The sequence below is a fragment of the Bemisia tabaci genome, chromosome 1 (genome assembly GCF_918797505.1).
Source record: "Bemisia tabaci chromosome 1, PGI_BMITA_v3".
In the NCBI taxonomy this organism is placed as follows: domain Eukaryota; kingdom Metazoa; phylum Arthropoda; class Insecta; order Hemiptera; family Aleyrodidae; genus Bemisia; species Bemisia tabaci.
This window is the reverse complement of record NC_092793.1, coordinates 62,383,505-62,404,808: the sequence shown is the minus strand read 5'-3', so window position 1 is coordinate 62,404,808 and position 21,304 is coordinate 62,383,505. Positions and strand designations below refer to the sequence as shown.

General features: G+C 39.7%; 1 protein-coding gene and 1 long non-coding RNA gene across 9 annotated transcripts in view; one reads left to right on the top strand and one right to left on the bottom strand.

Annotated features, from left to right (window-relative positions):
- Nucleotides 1-2,655, bottom strand: part of LOC109034631 (uncharacterized) — a 33,396-nt gene extending 30,741 nt beyond the window's left edge. The window contains exon 1 of the long non-coding RNA XR_011900630.1: nt 2,252-2,655. This is a non-coding gene — a long non-coding RNA (uncharacterized lncRNA). The remainder of the gene's footprint in view (nt 1-2,251) is intronic.
- The window catches only part of Root (ciliary rootlet coiled-coil, rootletin), a 348,852-nt gene that overhangs the window by 69,468 nt on the left and 258,080 nt on the right, over nt 1-21,304 (top strand). The gene's annotated exons all lie outside the window — the stretch shown is intronic.

Here is a 21,304-nt window from a genome sequence, read left to right as displayed (position 1 = left end):
TCGTCTTCGCTTATTAAACTACACTTTATACTAGAGTTATTAACTAAAGTTAGTAAAGTTTTCATGTCACATTATTTTTAAAGAAAACTTGGAATTTTATCCAGCTATATGTTCTTGTCTTCCTATAATTTATGGGATATCTTGTGGGGCGGGGGGGATGTGGAGGGAGTCTATCAAGCATTTCGTATGTAATCAACAAGGGGGGTGGGTTGGGTTGTATAGTAGTGATGTATGGGAAAAGGGGTTCAAAAATGCCAATATAGTGTGTTCCCCATTTCTAGTGGCAATTTCATATAGGATGATAAACGACATAAGTGGAGGTGTTCCTCCTTCGATACTTTTCGCCGAGATATTTGCGATCAATGTTTAGAATAGGTCTGTTTCGAGAAAATCGTGTACGCAAATTGAAAAATCCCAGGGAACCACATTTGTGATTCTAATGTTAGGTAGAAGGGGGGGAGGATGCTGCCCGCGGAGTAGCGGGCGGGGCCGGTCTGCGACCTTCAATGTCGAAATTTGCATTTTTTTTTTTTTTTTTTTTTTTTTAAGTTTTCCAATGTTGAAAATTGGAATCTCAAGTTTAATTCCTTGGGATTTTGTAATCAGCGCTCACTATTTTTTGAAAACAGGGCTGTTTTAAATTCTGGACGCAAATATCTCGGCGAAGAATATCGTAAAGACTTCCAATTTAGCTCATAATTTTTTTTTTCTTCCTTGAAATTGTCATTCGAAAATTTTGTGTTTGGGTCCGCCCAGCAGCCCCAGGGGCCGCCTCCGACATTTTAAGTCTTTATTCTGAGAGTCTGCATTTTTGATTGAAATTATGCTACAAAATCTAATCTACAACGAAGTTCTATAAATAATATGGTCTACAGTAATAATGGAAAAAGTTAAATAGGTACATGCATTTTCCCGGGATCTGAACTCTGCAGGGGACCAACAACTTTACTTCATATTTAAAAAGTTTGTCAGAGGATCTTAATTTATCCACTAATTCCCCCCATTTTGGACCACTGTGCGATGAGAATGTGTGAAACTGAATACACTTTAATGCATTGAGGACCGACAGGAACGTTTTTAGCCATAAACACTGCAGGAGACCGACAGTTATACTTCCATTTTTAAATTTTTAACAAAGAATCCTGATTTTTCCACAATTTCTCCTCGTTTTGGACCCTTTGTGTGGCCAAAATTTTTGAAACTGAACACAGTTATATTTACGGGGGCCTATTAAGAACATTTATAAGAAAAATTCACGCTGACCTAAATTGTGCCAAAAAACGCTTGTTTTGGGGGCCGCTCTTTGCAAAATCAAGTATCTAATTATATTTATTACCTACTTTTTACGTCTAAGGTAAGAATTTTATTGAGAAAAGCCTCCGTTCTTCATTAGATTTCAAAAAATCATTCCGTACACTCTTACATGATTAAAACTCGACCGATGTTATTTCAAGTACATAAAGAGGGTCAAATTCATTTTTATCTTAGGTTATTTTTAGGCATGACAGCCGTACGTGCTATCTTCTGCATGCTTTCGTGGTTGAATTTTTGACTCACAACAAACATATTTTTTGGGTAGAAAGGGGCAGAAGAGGGCGGCATTTCAAGAATGAAAGAATTCATAGACAAGAATTATTATTCCTTTTTCTGGACCATAAGAAACCGTGTCCATGAAGAAACAGCTAAGTAGTCGAAAAACAAATGGATTAGCTTTTTTGGGGTGGGTTTCGATGATTTGAGCCGGACCTTGATACTTTTAAGGACGCTATTTTCCCGCGGTGCGTTGTTTTTCTACTTATAGCTGTTTCTTCATGGACACGGTTTCTTATGCTTCAGGAAAAAGAATAATAATTCTTGTTTAAAACTTACTACTCCCTCCCGAAGAGCGCCCCTTGGAAATGTTCGGTAAAACGAATTTCAATGTCGCAAAGAAGGGCTCCGCGTGCTCCAGATTTCGAGTACAGCAGATTTTTTTTTTTTTTTTTTTTTTTTTTTTTTTTTTTTTTTTTTTTGTAATGTTTAAGAACTTTTCGGCGGAGAGTTCGTTTGTTCGGTTTGATGTCGCAACTTCATTAAGCGTAGGAAATTTTTGAAAGGAGCATGAAAAAAATGTTTCAGCCCCTGCCAATCACTGAAAAATTGTCCGATTAACATTCGGTGTAGACTGTGTGGCTTTTTTTTTTTTTTTTTTGCGTAGAATTGATTTCTGAAATAAAAAAAGAAGAGGTGCCATTTCAAAAGTTCTACTTACGGGTAGGGGTGTTCAAACGAATTCTTGCCGGAACTCCTTCGATATCGTCTCCTATTGAAACTGGCGGCAGTACCGACAGTGGCGATGATATCGACAACAGCCGGCCTTATCGGATTTTTGAGAGCTCGCACTCAACGCATTGTTGCCCCTTGTGTCGGTTTATCAGATTGCCTGGCGCGGCGGCGCGGCGCATGAAATAGATGTACACATGGCAACAGCTTATTTTCGCCAGCTCCGAAAACTCTGATCGCTATCGGCAAGAGCGCTCTTATCGTAACTTTTTCTTAACGGAACTGTTTCGGTGGCTTACCGACAACCGATAGAACAGCCCTACTTACGGGTGGGGTAACCCTCGCCCCGCGCCCCTCCCGCGGTTTGGGAAAATGTACGAGGGGTATTCGTAAAGTAAGTTAATATTTATCTTATCTTCTAAACTAATAAAGATAATTTAAATCTGTAAACATTTTGTAAATTGTCATACTCTCAGCTTTTTAGAAAGCCGAGAGTATGAAAATTCACAAAATGTTTACAGATTTAAATTATCTTTATTAGTTTAGAAGATATGACAAATATTAACTTACTTTACGAATACCCCTCGTAAAATACGCCAATAGGTGTCCCCCTCGATTTAAACGAATTAATTCTTCCTCGATTAAATCTTTTACCGTTTTTCGAAATTCTGACGCGTTCGGCAGGTATTCAAGGTGGCTCCTTTTTTGTGAGACACCCTGTATTGAGAGCCCCTATTGACGGAAAATAACCTCGGCTTTTCCCCTACCCCCACTAATTTTCCTCCGAAATGGGATTTCTGAGGAGCATTCAATTTTCTGGTAAATTCGTCAATGATAGAGAAAAACGGAGGTCAGTTTCGGATTCAGCAGTCAAAAATGCGTGTATAATTATGAACTGAAGGCCTGAAAATTTTTCCCGACTGTATCTGATAACAAGGGTTTTTTGGTGAAAAGGCATAATCCGCGGTGAAAATGGTCCCTTTTGTTTTGCATCTAGGAAGGCGGGAATTTTATGTAATTCTGGGGTCTAGTGGAACTGCTTTCACTTATTTCTGGCAGCTGTAAAGCTGAAAACGGCCTTAGTTTGTACCATCGCCCACCAATTTTCCAGAAAATCAAAACTTTCTCGTTTCATGGAAGCTCAATTTTGCGGAAATTGAGTGAGTTATGAATAAAAATAAAGGCCGTTTTCGGCTTTAGCAGCCAACAATACACAAAAAGAGGCTCTTTAAGTACCTAAATTAAATCATTTGTCCATCCTTTCAAATTCAAAATAAACGATCCAACGTTACGTTGAGATTTGTGGACAGATTAAGTAATCTCACTGAAAAAACCTCGTCGCCGGATATAAAGGAGACCAATGGGCCTGTTGCAAACTTTTGCTAGAGCAAAAATAAGAGTTGTTTCTTATAGATAATGCCTCAAAAATCACGATGAGCGCATCGGCAAAGTCTGAAATGCACTCATAACTTCACAATCTGCGTAAGAAATTTGCGTTTTTTTAAGCTTCCCGCTTCAAAAACGATACTACGGCATAGGTGAACATTTTGTTAGAGGAGTCGCTCCATCCTCGGCGATATTCATCATGGCCGACGCTTGCACGCAGTTCCGCACGTAATTCAAGGAGAGTTCAAGGTCAATCAATTCGGGCGTGGAAAATATGAACGTTAACACACCGATTTTTATCTGGTCTAATCCAGTTCAGGTGTTATCTCGTCCCATCAAACGTGTTTTGGCGGATTGGCGTCGGCTATGATGATTATTGCCGACGATGGAACGACTCCTCTTACAAAATGTTCACCTGTGCCGTAGTATCGTTTTTGAAGCGGGAAGCTCAAAAAACCGCAAATTTCTTACGCAGTTTGTGAAGTTATGAGTGCATTTCAGAGTTTGCCGATGCGCTCATCGTGATTTTTGAGGCATTATCTATAAGAAACAACTCTTAGTTTTGCTCTAGCAAAAGTTTGCAACAGGCCCATTTTCAGGTATGCGATACGTAATCTTAAATGTATTTTGGGCCCCTAAATCCGAAAACAACAATTGTTTTTCCCAATAACGCACCAATCGCCCAGAAAATAGAATTTTCATAAAAAAAACCCCGTTAATAGAGGAAAATCTTAATTTTCCGGAAAATTAGAGGGTATAGGGAAAAAATTGAGGTAATTTTTAGAATCGGCGCTAAAAACTACATAAAAATCAACCTTCACAGGCATTTCGAGACGGGACCGTGTCCGTAACGAGAGAATTCGCCTGGTGATGAAGGTTGAAAAAGATATCGTGCACGACGTCATATCCAGGCAGTTCTGCTGGTAAGGACATGTGCAAAGAATGTCGGGGGAGAGGTTGCCCAAACAAGTTTTTGATTGGGTACCATCTGGGAGGAGGCGACGGGGACGTCTCGTAAAGGGTTGGCGGCAGGGCGTTGACGGAGAGATGTTGCGGTGTCAGTTGCCTGATGACCTCTGGGAGGACAGGCATATGTGGCGTTTGGGTGTCGCAGAACGCCAGAGTGCGTTGTAGGAGCGACTTTATATACATACATATACCAAGGGGCTGCGCCCAACCCTCCAAAGGCGCTTCGCGCATCTAATGTGTTAGCAAACATAAGATCGTGGAGTGTTTTTACTGTGTTTAAAATAAAATAAATAAAAATTAATAAGAGAGAAACAAAATAAATGGTACGTAACAATAGTATGTATAAAAAGTAAGGCAAATGTAGTAATGAATAAATGGCAGAAATTGAAAAGGTTAATACGCTCAGATTCTTTGAGTAAGTCAATAAAAGAATAATAAAGTCAGAAAATAAACCTAACTACACCCTGAAGGTAAAGGAAAGGATTACAGTTGTAAACGCGATCTTCTCCCTCTCGGCCCATTGGTAGGACTTACCGAATCAGGGAGGCCCTGGAACTAATTCCTGCCCAAAAAATAAAAAAAAAAAAAAAGTAAGAAAGGTAAGATGGATAATTAAGGAAGTTGGATTAGATGGCTAAGTGTAAGAGGGAGAGGTAGACTAAGGAATTGTGGGACAGAGCTGTGGGAGGTCTTGCTCCCGCAAAATCGCCGAGGTAACTGAAGGGACAAAATTATTGCCAAAACGACGGTGGTGATTGACGGGCGGGGTAACAGAAGGAGGTAAGAGTTAAAGGGTAGCGGCAATGGTAGCTGGAGTGGCAGTGGCTCAGGTGGTGGAGGGCTCCGAGCCAGAGGGGAGCAGGAGACGGCGGGAAGCACGTGAGCATGGTAAACGGGAGGGGAGCGGGGAGTGGAGGAGAAACCGGTTTGTTACATGTTTAACGTGACATCCTCAGCGTGACACGGTACCCCTATGATTTTATATTAAAGAGGAAGATACATATAAAAAAAATATTTCTCATACAAACTGTCGACTTCAACGCTTTTTTAATACAAAATTCAGCTTCTTCATGACAAATTACCCGAGGAAACATATATATCTGCATCATATGATGGTCGACGGTCACATGGTAACCGTATGTCCGGTCCGCCCTATCCTTCGATCCATAGTGTGCCACCGCGAAGTGCCGCGCATATATTGGCCAGAGGCCAATCTTTACCTTCTCACTCCCCTAAGGTAGAGGAAGTATTGTCATCCTCCAAGAAAAAAAAGGAGTAATCTCATCATTTCTAGACGTTTTAAGGTCCCTGGAGTCAAAATAACCATTCTTGAAAACACGTGTGTCCGTCCCCCAAATCTGTGTTCAGTCGTATCATAGAATCCATATGTTCAATTTCATTTAAAATTTGCAGATTCACGCACGTCAAATGATTTTGGAGTACGTTCAATTGGGGTGGGGGAGGCGAGGGGCCAAAGTTGATTCTTAGCAAAATAATACACGGAAAGCTCATTTTGAAGGACTGTAAATTTTGTAAAATGCCTTAGTTTCTTTAAAAATGGTCATCAAGCACACCATCTGAGTCATTTATTTAAGTGTCTAAGAGATCTACGGACTAAAGTCAGAGTTCAAGGGATACGAGGCACAAAAAAAGGGTACTTTGTTCCGCAAGATCACACAAACAGCTCATTTTGAGGGACTGTAAATTTGGAAAAAATTCTTTCATTTCTTGAAGAGTGGGCATCAAGCACACCACCTGGGTCATTAATTCAAGTTCTTAAAAGATGTTTGGACTAAACTCAAAATTCAGGGAATACGAGGCACAAAAGAAAGACACTTTGCTCCGTGAGATCACGCAGAGGGCCCGCTCACTTTGACGGACTGTAGATACCGCGGAAAGCCTTTAATCATGTGAAAGCTGGCATCAAGCACTACATGGGTCCATTCATCTAAGTTCCTATAAGATCTTTGGACTAGACTCAAAATTTGAAAGGGGCTCATAACTAATCGCCTTTGGGTCGAACGCTCAAGGAAACGGAAAACTCCTCGGTATTGGCAGCAAGTGCTTTAAGTCAGGTGAAACCCAGGCTTTCAAATGCAAATGCAACATATACTATCTCCAAAATTACTCCGTATACATCAAGAAAAATTAAACGACTAAAAATTAGGAGAAAAAATTAGAACGAGAAAAACGACTCTGGCATTAGTTTTCCAGAGAAGCCAGTCCTTTTCAAAATGGCGGCTTAGAGCGGGAAGTGGGTATTTAGGCTGCTTATCGTTGGATTTGAATGAGACTTGGTATCCGGGGGTGATTCGGCACGAGAAGAACGAATCTTTCACTAAATTATTGAAATTTCGAAAGCACTTAAAATGGCGGGGGAAAAATGGCGGGAAATTAGTTTTACGGCTGTTTACCGATGGATTAGCATGAAATTAATTGATATTTCAAGAATCTAATGAAAGATCCCTTTTTATCCAGCCAAAAACCGCCAGGATATCGAATTTCATGCAAATCCATCGGTAAACAGCCGTAAATCTGATTTCCCGCCATTTTTCTGCCGCCATTTTGAAATTTGTAAAAAATTCAGATATCCCATGAAAGATTCGTTCTTCTCGTGCCAAAATACCCCCAGATACCAAATTTCATGCAAATCCAATGATATGCAGCCTAAATATCCACTTCCCGCTCTAGGCCGCCATTTTGAAAAGGACTGATTTTTCAGGAAAACCAATGCCAGAATCGTTTTTCTCGTCTCGAAGAACCCCAGGATTCCGAGTTTCTCGCTAATCCGTCAATAAACAACGGAGATGCCAAATTTCCGCCATTTTGAACTTTGACCGGCCGCCATTTTGTCAAAAATGAACATTTTGACCTGCGGTTTGCGCCAATTTTTTTTTTTTTATTAATATCTTTCGAATGAGGTATCACAAAGTTGGGGTTGCCGTTTGAAAAAAAAGGTAGCCCCCGCCCCCCTTATGGGGGGCCACCCCCCAAAATTTTGGGGGGACCGAAAAGTTGCTACTTTAGACCGAGGAACATTCCCGAAGTTTCAAACTTCTATCTCAATTTAGAAAAAAGTTACAGGGGTGGTCAGTGACTTTTGGATAACCCTGTATAAATATTAAGTAGTGATTCTATCCATTGAAGTAGGTTTTTGATAGCTTTTTACCGTGCTTAGGGAAAGATCATAATATATAACCATATCTAAAGTATGATGCCAATGAATCCAATAGATCCTAATGAATCGTAGAAAAGCCAAGATTTTTGAGGGTCGCCGTCTTTACTAGGAGGCATCATTAAACGATTAATCAATTGAAATGGCCTCATAATATCCACAAGTCGATTCTAAATATTCGAATTCATCACATATCGAGAGGAGATTTACGATAAAGTTTAGTGGTTGGAATAAAAATTGTATAGCTATTATCGTTCGATCAAAATTCCCATCGAACTTTATGATTTCGTGAAATTGGCAGTATTTTTCTAAATCATCATCATCATTAATATAAACTTCGAAGGATTCAGACTTTCAGCGATTCTACTTTTTTCTATTTCACTCGAGAGGTTGCCAGACTGTGTGATAAATGTGAATATTTTACATGGATTTGAATTGGGAAAAGTGCTAAAAAAGCAACTTATCTGGCAACACTAGAGTCCGGGAGGGACGAGAGGCTGCCTTTCTGGGGAAACCCATGATTTAGCCGGAAATGTCATTAAAACGATTGATTCCGTTTGAAGCATCAATTGTATACTAGGGGAAAGCTATTTTTAAAAAGATAATTGTAAATGGACACAGATGCTACAGAAAGGGAAAAAGGAAAGGGAAGGAAATGAAATGAGGATATGATTACTAATATGCAATCAGAGAGAAAAAAAGAAAAACATCAGAGAAATTTATATGCGATGAAAGTATAAGAAAAAAACACGAGTGGGCTCATTGCGATTCGGAACTCGAACTATACTATCGTTAAGCAGTTTTTAGACCTCTACGCCGCCGATATTCTTCTTAAGAGGTAAAGATGAACTTTTTCTACTTCAGCAAGTCAAATCGCGGAAGGAGATCCATAGATTGTCTTTTTCCGCCACCCGATGGGATGACGTTCCAGTCAAATGCGTTTTTGAAGAAATGATCGATCCCCATGATCGCTTCATCTCTACACATCTATTCATGTGCAAATGATGGCACGCTCCGGCAACCAGGATCTGTAACGAAATCATGTTTGCCTCCAGAGTCTCCAAAATGTATACATCTTACTGATCAAATGTCCAATCACTGAGAAAAATGGCTCGCGGAGCGCGCCGAATGTCACTCGCGTAGCGAGCGATCGGGGGTTCAGGGGGCGCAGCCCCTTGGCTGGCCGTGACGTGACGGACGCGCAAAGCGCGTCCAAAACGGCCAGTATTCCAGTAAAAGTGTCCATGCCGGCGCAGAGTGCCGGCTTGAGCGAGAAAGTCCTGTGCGATCCCCGCACCATGAGGGGGAGGGGCTCGCGCCGGTACGCGGCGCATGCATTGGCCGGAGGCCAATTTTTTTTCTCTATGAAGCGACTGAACTGATTGCAGTTAGCAGTGGAATGCTTCCTGCTGCCGTACCCTTTCCACTTAACATCTCCCGCCTGGAGCGAGCGTGATTGGTCCGTGCACCTCATGCGATAGTTTTTCCCACCAACGGTTTTTGAAACCCTTCCGCCTAACCTTCCCTCCTCAACCCGTCCATCGAGCGTCTTAAAAATGATTTTATTTGTTTAGAGAGGACAGATAGATACTAATATAATCAAGAGGAGTAATTAGAAAAATTACACTAATTTTTTAATCTTCCACTCCAATTTTGTGGCATTACTGCCATGCGTTCAGTGATAACACTGAAATTTGTCACTTTGCTGGCAACAATAATTATGCGTAATTTTGTTGCAACATTTATTTGTTTTGGAATGTGGATATACTCAGTTTTTTGTAGTGAAGTTAATCCCTCTCACTCCGGTGATATCTCATTTTCTTTTATTCGCCAATCGATTCCTTCTAGTCATCACGATATTTCAATGAATCAAATTTTATCAGTCTCATTTTATCAAAACGCTCACCGCTATTTGTTTGTTTGTGTGTTTGTTTGTTTGTTTTTTTTTTTTTGTTGGAAATTTGATAATTTTTTATCGAAATTTCCGCCGCCGTTTATCTACGAAGCATTGTTTTTGACCTATCTGGTTTAGTACAATTAGTTGGATGGACTTCTGGACCACCAAGGGTCGCAAATCCCACTTTCCACTTATTTTCTCTTTTTTTATATCGATTTTTAGACCGCCTGCGCCGCCTTATAGTTCGACTTTTGTCTCGCCGTTCCTCGTTACAATACCAGATTCTAACGAAAAAGTGTAATGAATAATTAGAATTGGGGAAAATCTAATGTTTCTCTCTCAACGTTGACATTTGTCAATTCCCTTTTCGCTTCAATTTACCTTCAAAGCTCTATGAGAGTCTACCGTATCTCTCTGCACTACCTCTGGGTTGGGCTCAACCCTCAGCTCGTTTTTTATGTGCATTGAAACCAGTCATCGGACAGCGCTCTTCACCCATGAATCAATTATAAACTGCTTTCCACCGAGAAAGTTTTTCAGTTCAGAGAATAGATGAAAGTCTTACGAGGCTGTGTCGAGAGAAAACGGTGGATGGGGGAAAAGTTCTCCTTTCAAAGTAACTGATTTTGAAGTGGAGAGCGCTTTCCACTGACTGTTTCGGTACCAAGACAAGAGCTTCTACACGGCAGGCATCACGCTATATTGATACCAGAATTGTCAAGACAGAGGTGGACACTACGTCAAAAAGTGAGGTAAGATCTACTCAGTTAAAGCTTTTAGCGGCAATAACAATCGACTCTCCGCTTACCCTGACTCCCGGAGGTTGGGCGCACTGTGACAGGAGGTCTTCGCATGAAAATCGAGTTTTCTCTCGAACGACTCTATGGCTTGACCGATTTTCACAAATTTGAGTTTGTTTTAAAGCTTAGAAAATGCGTAACACGAGCTTCTTTGCTGATTTTATGTATCTCGTTTCGCTTGAAAGGTATTAAGTAGAGAACCTTACTTTTTGGATGACCCTCGTATGTTAGGTTTTTATGAAACTCAGAAACGGCCGAAAATTGAGCATCGAGACGAAAACATTTAGGGGTAAATTCACTTCAAAGAATTCAATGTAAATATGTTCAGCAACCAAAATCCCATTTTGGGGAGGGGGACGGGTTTATGGGGTTACTGCCCGTTCCGCGCATATCTCTAATGGGAATGGTATATTTTAACTTCGGATTCTAATTTTATGGCCAAAAATAAGAGCATCATGCTCCGTGTCTTTTTTTCCTTAACCCTCAACTTTTAGGAGTTAAGGGACGTTTTGGGGCATTTTATGGGCAAAATTCAGATGAACACTGTAAGCGTTGAAATTATCTGATTTTCAAAATCTAAAAATCTCCTGGGAGAAGAAATTAATATATTTTTGTTGATGTGCTGCATGACCCCTGTCGATCCAAATTTATGATGGTCACAAAGTCTCGAAAATTTTTGGGCTTTAGAGGACCTTATGTTGAAAATTTCAAATGACAACGGTATGTTTTGACTTCTTTGCATTCTACGTGCAAAGTCACGTAAAGTTGATATGGTATACGGCGTACTTGCTCCGAATTACCTTAGGACTCAATTTCCCCACAGGAATTAGGCCGTGTATTTTTACCTCCTTGAAATAAAGCAAGAACCTAAGGTTTATGAGGGCGGTGCAGGACTTTAGGGTCACCCTGTGCAGTAGGGTGTCCCACTTTGAGGGTCACCTCCGAATTTTGATGATGGTACCCTCTAAATCGTTGACCCCACTTATAAAAATAAGATTGCATTAAAGAAAAAAATTCTAAAATTTTTTTAAGGGTTGCGCACGGCCAAAAACCACCCCCCCCCAGAATAGGCCAAAATGCAGAATTTTGCCCATTTTGATGATTTTTTTAACGACATTGTTATTGAGCTAGGGCTTTGAAAATTTCACAGTAAGAGCATATGTTAGGGCACTTTAAAGAAAAAAAATTGTCCATGTCATAACGCATTTCCGTTTTTTGCTATAAATTCTCAAAATAGGCTAAAAACGCGAGAGTTTCAAGATTTTGAATTTTTGTCTTACAACGATTTTTTCAACTGACAAAGTTAAATTAAACATGAAACGTACCATTAATTGCATCTTGATACTCATTTTGACCAAAATTCATACTTCACTGTATTAACCCGCCCCTCCCCCTCATTTTTAACCGTAAATCCAGCGTTTCCTAAGTAGCGATAGGTGCATGGGATTTTTTTTCTTTTTTCCATTAAAGATTATGTTTTTATTCATATTCTACATTTTAAATGTTTACGTAATGTTTCATTGAAGTGGTACTTACCATGTAAAATGAGAGATCATGATGTGGACTTTTTTTTAAAAAAAAAAATAAATTGTATTTTTGAAAAAAAAATTAATTTATCAAAGTAAATGGGAATAGACCCAACCCTCAAGCAATTAGAAACAGCATCATTACTTCCTTCTAAAATACTTTAACGGAAGCTCCGTAGGTAAAGAAGAAACACCGATGAATATACTTCAAAAAAACGAGGCGAGTCTCCCAAAAAAAAGTGGCAAGGTGCCTAAACAGTAGAGGAAATGCATGATTACTTCCTCTCTGAATACTTAACAACTGACGCTTCAGCGATAATAACGGGACAGTTCATCCCTCTGTTTTCGAAACTGTGGCTATTTTTCGGCATCAATTTGATCCAACAGGAAGTGATTTGAAAGACCTTCAAAAAGTTTGCTCATTCAGTTCAAGATATTCAATATTTGCTGGTACAAACCTCAGCTTCCAATAATTGCCTTTCAAGCTGATTCGTATTTTACAAAAAAAGTTAGGTTACTTACTATACTTCAGAACTTTACTACTTAGTATACTTCAGAAAAACGAGTTCAGTCTTGCAAAGATAAATGGCAAGGTTATAGTGCAAGGCAAGAGGTGGCAAAAAACAGTTGAGGAAATGCATTATTCCTTTCTTTTTATGTACCTGGTAATGTTAGGTGGAAATTTCATCAAAGAAGATTCAATAACTATTCATGTGATGCAATATCTTCAATTTTTTTTGGTTATGAAATTAACCGTATGATAGGATGAAAATGTGTATAATTCAGTGTCATTTTTCACCAGCTTGTTGAGATAATTATCATTGCTCTCTTTAGTTACTAAAGCTTTAACTGTTTTTCTTTTCATGCCATTAGAAATGAATTAATCAAAAACAGACAGAGGCCCCCACCTATCATTAAGATATCTTTAATGCCTTGAAAAAGTGGCCTATGTATCCTCTAATACTCTCTTATTAATACTATTGTACTGACGCAACTTTTTTGTTAAATACAAATCAGCTTGAAGGGCAATTATTGGAAGCTGAGGTTTGTACCAGCAAAGATTGAATATCTTGAACTGATTAAGCACATTTTAAAGGTCTTTCAAATCACTTTCTGGATCAAATTGATGCCGAAAAATAGTCACAGTTTCGAAAACAGAGGGATGAACTCTCCTGTTATTAACAAAAAACGGAAACGCATTATGACATGAACAAAATTTTTTCTTTAAAATGCCCTAACATATGCTCTTACTGTGAAATTTTTAGAGCCCTAGCTCAATTACAATGTCGTTAAAAAAAATCGTCAAAATGGGCAAAATTCTGCATTTTGGCCTATTTTTTTGGGGGGGGGGGGGGGGGGCGTGCGCAACCCTTAAAAAAATTTTAGAATTTTTTTCTTTAGTGCAATCTTATTTTTATAAGTGGGGTCAACGATTTAGAGGGTACCATCATCAAAATTCGGAGGTGACCCTCAAAGTGGGACACCCTACTGTGCAGGGTGTCCCTGAGCACCTGTATCAGGCCTTTTTCTCGGTTGATTTAGGTCGGACGAAGTCGAGGACCACGGGATTGAATAGGGAATCGACCCCAAGGAATCCGATTTTCATGGTCGCGAACCCCCCCCCCCCCCAGCTTCCCCCCCCCTCCGGGAGGGAAGGGGGGTCACGGTCTTAGAATTCGGGGTTCTCGATCGAATTATGATTCAATTTCATTAGAATTGAAAAGTACGAAAAATTTCACGTGAAGTTGACCCCTTAAAATCCAAAATCGGACCACTTTACGCCCAAAATGATCCCTTAAAGAGGGGGACAGCGGACCCCTTCCATATTTTCCCTTTGGTCAAAAATTGACGCAGATTCTCCGGATGAAGGTGGTTTACCACGTAATCGACTCCAAGGAATCCGATTTATATGGTCCTGAAGCCCCCCCCCTAGTCGCCCTTGGGGGGTAAATGGAGAAGACAAAATTTCAGAAGTCGGTGGGAATTGTGCCCCCCCCCCCCCATTTTACCCCCTCCTCTTACCCAAAGGGAGCTAGGGGGCTTCGGGACCATAAAAGTAGGATTCCTTGGGGTCGAATACGTGGTAAACCTCCTTTATCCGAAGAATCTGCGACAATTTTTGACCAAAGTGAAAATTATGGAGGGGGCCGCTGGCCCTCTCTTTAAGAGATCATTTTTAGGCGTAAATTTCAATTTACTTTTCAATTCTAATTAAATTAAATCGAAATTCGATCGAGAATCCCGACTTTTAAGATCGTGACCCCCCTTTTACCACCCATGGGGGTCGGGGGGGGGGGGGGGGGGGGGAGGGGGTTGAGACCATGAAATTCGGATTCCTTGGGGTCGATTCTCTATTCCACCGATTACGGTGTGATTCCTCCACGGTGCATGGACTCCACGGACTCACCCCCTTCCAAAACTGGTGCATCGGATCCACAGGTCGTGGAGCCCACGCACCAAATTAGAGAGAGACAGAAAAAAAGTGGTGCGTGGAGCCCACGCCCTGTGGATCGATTGCACCTGTGCATCGGCTCCACAGTGCATTCCCTCCACAGGCCCCTAGTAGCGCCCAGGGTAAAGCGGGTCGCCTTTTATTACGTTATTGCAAAACATTCAACGGCGAAACCTTCCGAAGACTGAAAAATAAGTATTATTCATCGCGGAGGAAGAAAAAAACCGAATGATAACAGTGAAGCCTCATATTTTTGTAGGATGGGAAGTTGATCAATGGCCGCATTTCATAGTCATCTAATCATCTCGCTTTCCAGCAATTTTACGTGTTATAGTCGATATTAGGGTGGCCCTTAATTTTGAGTTTTTGGAAGTTTAAATTGCGGAACCTTCAAAAATCCTTCCATTTAAAGAGAAAATAGCGCGAAAAAAAATACAAATACATTAGAAAACGCACCCGTAAGAGCCAAAAGTTGCTAGCGTTGCGCGCTAAAACGCGTTTTTCCGCCTTTTCGCGGATTTTTTCCGTCATTTCGCGGATTTTTCCTTCGCATTTCAAATGTTGCTACGACTTTGGGGGTAACACTTTTTTAGAGTATTTTACAAAAAAAAAAAATAACCCAATTTACCTCGCCCATTTTAAAATGTCCTTTTCTCTCCCTCAAAGTGGCCACATCGTGCGATTTTTCGTAATTATCTCCCCGCAAGGTGTGTCTTTTTTCTACCTTTAAAATGTTGATGAGGCTTTGAAATTTTCTGAAATAGCGCACTTTTTGAAGTACTATATGAGAAAATTAACAAAATGTACCTCGCCACTCTTAAGATGCCCCCTCCCCTCTTCAAAGTGGCCACATCGTGCGATTTCGCCGATTGTTCGTATCATTCTACCGGTACGGTTTGCCCGAACGAGTTTAAATTTTTTGACGCGTCACAAGTAGAAACTCTTCAGATTCTAGAAGTAGAGTGTCTACCAAGTCATTTAAGCTAAAAAGAAAGCAATTTTGTCAAACTGCTCGAAAACAGAGTCGATTTAAATGTATTTCAGGGCTAAAATAGGCACATTTGAAATTACCGGTATAAAGTTCCGTTAGGTATATTATCCGTTATATTATCCGTTATATTGAAAAAAAAAATTCCTAGATGGTTATAATGCCTAAGTTTCTTGAATATGGTTGTTTAAAGTGATCGAACACTAATGGTAATATCACCGATTTTAGGCATTTGATATATTTTTGCGACCTAAAACTACCAATCAGAGCTGAAAATTGCTCAAATTTTCCGTGGATTTTTCCAAAAAAGACCGGCTTTTTAGGCAGTCGATTCGTCGGTCGAACGGAAATTGAAATGGAAGCTTATAATGACCTAAAGCTCAGAGAAAAATTTCCAGATGAGCGTAGGAACGGTTTCCGAGTTACCGCAGGGAGGAGGGGGGGCCGAAATTCCATGTAATATTTGCCGTTTTCATGTTGCCACGGGCTCCTGGGTCCTTTTGCAAATTATGTTCAGCATATCGATACTTCAATATTTTGAGGGGACTCGCGTCGAGGAGTCAATGTATCGAGTCGTTATATCGATTTTACACTGAACATCGGTGGTATCTCGGGATTAAAATTCGCTAACACGGATTCACGTAAGATTTAATAATCTGAGTGAGATCGGGAAAAATCAATAAAACGAATCGATACATCGACTCTCCGACGTATTTCAATGTTACTTCGCTATTTTCTCCCTTTAAAAGGACTTTCTTCATCAAATAGTTTTTTCATCTGTACTTATTTCTCTAAGTAGAGAATTTCCAGCACACCGCCCCCTACTCCATTTTGCCCATGTTAGTCGCTTCTCGTTCGTTCATGCAACGGTTTATAGTTGATTTGTATCTCCGGGAAAGCAATATATTCCAGGGTAAAAGTGAAATAACGGCAACACTGACGGCCAGTGAATAGACAAGTCCTGGAGGGAGCTCCAGCAGCTCATTGTTTCTCGCTGGCTATCGTCGGCAATTTACAACCCCCGAACCTTTTCAACTCTCAGGCAACCGTTTCGCTGGTGCGCTATGAATTTTTTTCCGATCTTAAATTTTAAATTGAAGTAGGCATTTTTGAACTCTCCGTAAAATTTGCAGAAAATCCATGTCAACTAAAACCCAAAAAAAGTTATTTGCACATGGTAGCAGGTTTTATATACTTAGTCTACTTACGGAAAACTGTATTTTCTTTTGCGTACACGGAAGATGTTGCATTAATTTTTATTTTCATTCTTTGAGATAATTTTGGATCTGAAGGGAAAAATAAGTAATTTTCAGGATTTGAAAGTGTCAATTTTTTCCTGACGATGCTCGAGCCCAAATGAGTCACAGACTGAAAGGATTAGCAAAAAATCCGTGAAGTTGATCAACATTCAGAACAAATTTTAATATTATGTCAAATACCTATGCAGTGGTTCATTGCTGAGAATTTTTGGTTCATGGATTGGTTTTATTTTTAGCGCTATTTGGTTGTTTTTGGCACTGAAATTAAAACGAAGGGCTGAATCATTGTCGAATATCGCGAAACAACCAAGAGACGAGATAATTTCACGCTACTGAGCTAATTGCTTTGTTTAAGCACGACGATGCTTTGGAAATAATTGGGTCGCGTGGCAAAATATTTAGTCCTTCAATTTTGTCGTCCCATCATATAAAAAAAAAACTGAACACCGCTCACTTTTCAGCCGCCCAGCGCTGTAAAATTATAGGGGCGAGATAATTTCAAGCTGCGGAGCTAAGTTTTTGTTTAAAGAAAAAGATGCTGTTGAAAAATTGAGCTGCTCGACCAATATTTAATGTTTCATTGTGCCATCCATTCACACCAAAAAAGAAACTGATCACTTTTCTGCCTGGCAGCATTACTGATTTATCCCCACCTAATACATGAAAGAACACGTCAATTCCTCAATTTACGACCCAAGAAATTGTGCCGTTTGGTAAATATTAATTCATTGTTTCGATAATGGCGTCCATTTGTACTGAAAAAAAAAACCGAAATCCAATCATCTTATAGACACCTTGCGCTGAAAAACTGATTTCCTTGTTTCCTTGTACTAGTCGGAAATAAAAGCGGTTCGGGGTTTGCATTTGCTTTATGTCATGTACTTACACCTCTATCAGTTTGTGGTTCACGTGGATGAAGTCATAATGTTTCAGTTAGCATTTCGATGAAATCTAAGCCTTATTTTTGGACATCAAAGATAATGGAACACTCATTCAATCAAAAAAATGCGAAGAACGTTGAGATATTATACGAAGTTGGGTCGAACCCAAAATGCAACTATTTTAACTCCGCGGTGGTCCGGGATAGGTACATATTCTGGATTTTATGGGCGAAATGTGATCTGTTTACGGCCTACGCGCGCTCGCGAATCGCGATAGGGTAAGTGAGTACAGGTGCGATCAGTCCTCGAGCGTTTGCAACCCTGACCACTGCGGAGTTAGTTGTTCCGCTTCACTTTGATATGACGAGAGCCCACACTGGTTCCTTATCGAAAAATAAAATCCATTTGTTCAATCCCTTCTCATAACCATGAGATTGTGCTTTCAATATTTTTGCAGCACTGCGTTTCTTCAAAATTCCTTGATAACTCTCATGAGGATAGCAGTGACACAAATCTTAAGGGGTTGGACTGCGGATTGGCCAGGGGGCCGACCTCTTAATTATACTTCTAATTTTACCATCCATTTAAAGTAGGAAATCTCATTTGAGAAATAAGCTACCTAAGGGACAAAAAGCTCATGTAAGTAATATAATTCACGCCCGGACGTCCGGAATCTGCGAGCTCTCAACGTTTTCTCTTATACATTAATTGTAAACTGGAATTGAGACACCACTATGCCTCTTTAATGAGCTACACATACGCGGTAGTCCGCAAATCAATAGCAGTACCTATAGCAATGCTATTCTTCAAAAAGGTTCGTCAATGACGGAGGTGGATTTTTCAATATCCCGCGCAAACATTCCGGATCTCTAATGACCCTGTTGCCGCAACGCCCTCAACCTTCCGCCGGTTTTCAATGAGTAGTAATCTAAGCAGGAGAAAGTGCGGCCACGCTGCTGAGGATGAGAGGGTTCCGGCTACCTGTGACTCCGGAAGATTTGAGTTCTAACCGCGCGTTAATTTGATTTTCTCCCCCGGATTTCACCTCATAATTACATAATGCTTCACATCATTTTCTTTTTCACGAACGACTCTTTTTTCAAGAAGCACTTTTATTTAAAGAACAGAATTCCCAATTTACATATAAATACAGGATAACATCGTATACAGTAAATTGGACTGCATCTTGCAATTTGGAACTATAAATTCTGGCCCGGTTTAAAAATAACGTATGTGCCATTAGTTTCCCCATGTAGATAAGTGTTTCTCAGATGAGCCAGAATTTATAGTTCCAAATTGCAAAATGCAGTCCAATTCAAATACCGTGTATCTCAAGACCAAATATACAGTAATATTAATGGAATCAATTTTGGAGGTAATGAAAGATCGATTTTTTTCTTTCTCTTTTGCATTAACTATGTATATGCGATGAATGATTATTTTTGGTTATCAAACAAAACCTGTTAACAAATCATGTTAAGGGGCGATTAAAATGTATGTATAATCATCTGATTCTTTAAGCCCTGAAAAAATGATCGCTACTCGTCAGTTATATATTAGAAAAATGTTTGGGATCAATCGGGTCATACCTGTACTTTGTGTAGAGGAATTTATTTATCCTTTATTTGAATAGCTCCGTGGGCAGGAAGGTAGTGTTTGACAAAATACCCCGCGAAAAATTGTCCACTCGATGATTTCCGGACGAAAATTCTTGTTAAGTCAACTGATAATCTGTTTAAAGTGACAGAACGCTCTTTGAATAATAACAGAAACACACGGATCGCAACAAGGATACTTCTTTTTGACTCAGATGATTCCGAATCCTCGTCCGGGTATTAATAATGGGAATTCTGATGACCGGACAGTCAATTTTTTTCAGTGCAGGGGTGAAAAAAATACCCCTCTCCAACTCATTTGAGATCACAGGGTTGGCGTAATTTGCTGATACACACTTTATTACGAGGAAATGCATAAAAAATGATAAGCGCGAGTGGTGACTGATAAGTAATAAATTGCAACAACTGCAGTGAGAGGTCATGCATATTTTTTTAAAGAATGCTGTGTGAAAGGCAATACCTATAGAAACGTGTAAGGAAAACCCAGAGCATATTTTAAAAAAAAAAAAAAAAATTCTCAGCGCCAGCGAGCTCATATTTTTGAGATTTTTGCAAAAACCCATTTCATACCCTACGATTTTAGAAAGAGGACGGCATTAAACGTTTTACAAGCGTAATTTGTGCTCCAGGTTATGGTGAATATCTCTTTTAAAATTGCTGCTGCCTTAAGACTACTTACACGTGAGATTATCCGGACGTAAAATGTGGCCGTATGCAATTAGCTTAAAGACGCACTTTCTACAAATAATCTTTGAAAGGCATACTGAACTTTTTCTTTCTTATCATCCCATCATGGACTGTAAGGTTCACATGCTTGAGAATTATGTTCCGTCAGGTGAGGTCAGGTGGTATACTATAAAATAAATGCTGTTCTCAATACCTATTACAATATTGGCCCTGAGCCCTTGCTAATATCGTCTTGCTGAATATTTGAAAGACTAAAATTTGCGGTACCAGTCTGGTGGTACCTATTTAAACCAATAACATTTCAAAAATAGGTATGAAAAACATTTAGAAAAAATCACACCAAGAAATTGCGAAACTGTCTATTTGAATACAGGTAAGTTTTGTGAAGCTATCCACTTCCCTTCTAGTTCATTCTCGCCCTACGATTATTCTAGAGCGGGCCTCTGAGGAAATGGCAGCAGCAATTTGAGGCATTGGACTCTTTGCAATGAGCCACTAACCTACATGAAATCACGCATGAATATAAAAAGACGGAAATCACATAATACTCAGCATAATTGGATCCACTATTACGTGACATCACTAAATTTGTAATTGCTTTAATGTTGAAATAAATAACTTAGTTTTGAATTCGATTTTACATGAGCCTCCTGCAAATTTTGTAGAGATTCAAGAATGCAAGATTATACATCCCAAAACGACTGAGATCAAATCTGTACATAATTCGGAAACCATGATCGATGTCAAAATGCGGTTTGTATGGGGCTGTAGTTCATACTAGTAGCCATTAAACCTCAAAATTTGAGCTTATTCGGGTGAAAACTCACTGAGTTATTGCAATTTTTCGGTGACTTGTTGCACGAGCAAATAACCGTAGGTACAGGATTTTCGAGTAATTAATTTCGAGTAATCTGCAGCGCGGCTCAGGAATAGTTCGTGAAATGAAAAATTATAGATGCTCGAAAATCCTGTATGGCTATTTGCTCGTGCAACTTGTCACCAAAATTGCAATAACTCGGTGAGTTTTCAACCGAATGAGCTCAAATTTTGAGGTTTGATGGTTCATAGTATGAACTACAACCTCTAACAAACTGCATTTAATACCTTTCTTAGTTTCCGAATTACAAACTTGGTCTCAGTTATTTTTGGACACCGTTTGTAGACAGGAATAAAATTCATGTCACCGCCGCGCCGCAGCGGTTATACCTGAAACAAAAAAGATTCCGCGGCGCGGAGGAGTTGTAATTTGTCGCGAACGACAGCTAGCCAAGAACAATAAACAGTTCGGACCCTTTTTCGTCCATTCAGTTCAAACCCTTACAGTGTTGCCATTCGTGTTTTTCACCCTTGAATATTTCTTTATTTTCCAATATATAGTATGAGAGCTCGATTCAGTTACTTTTTTC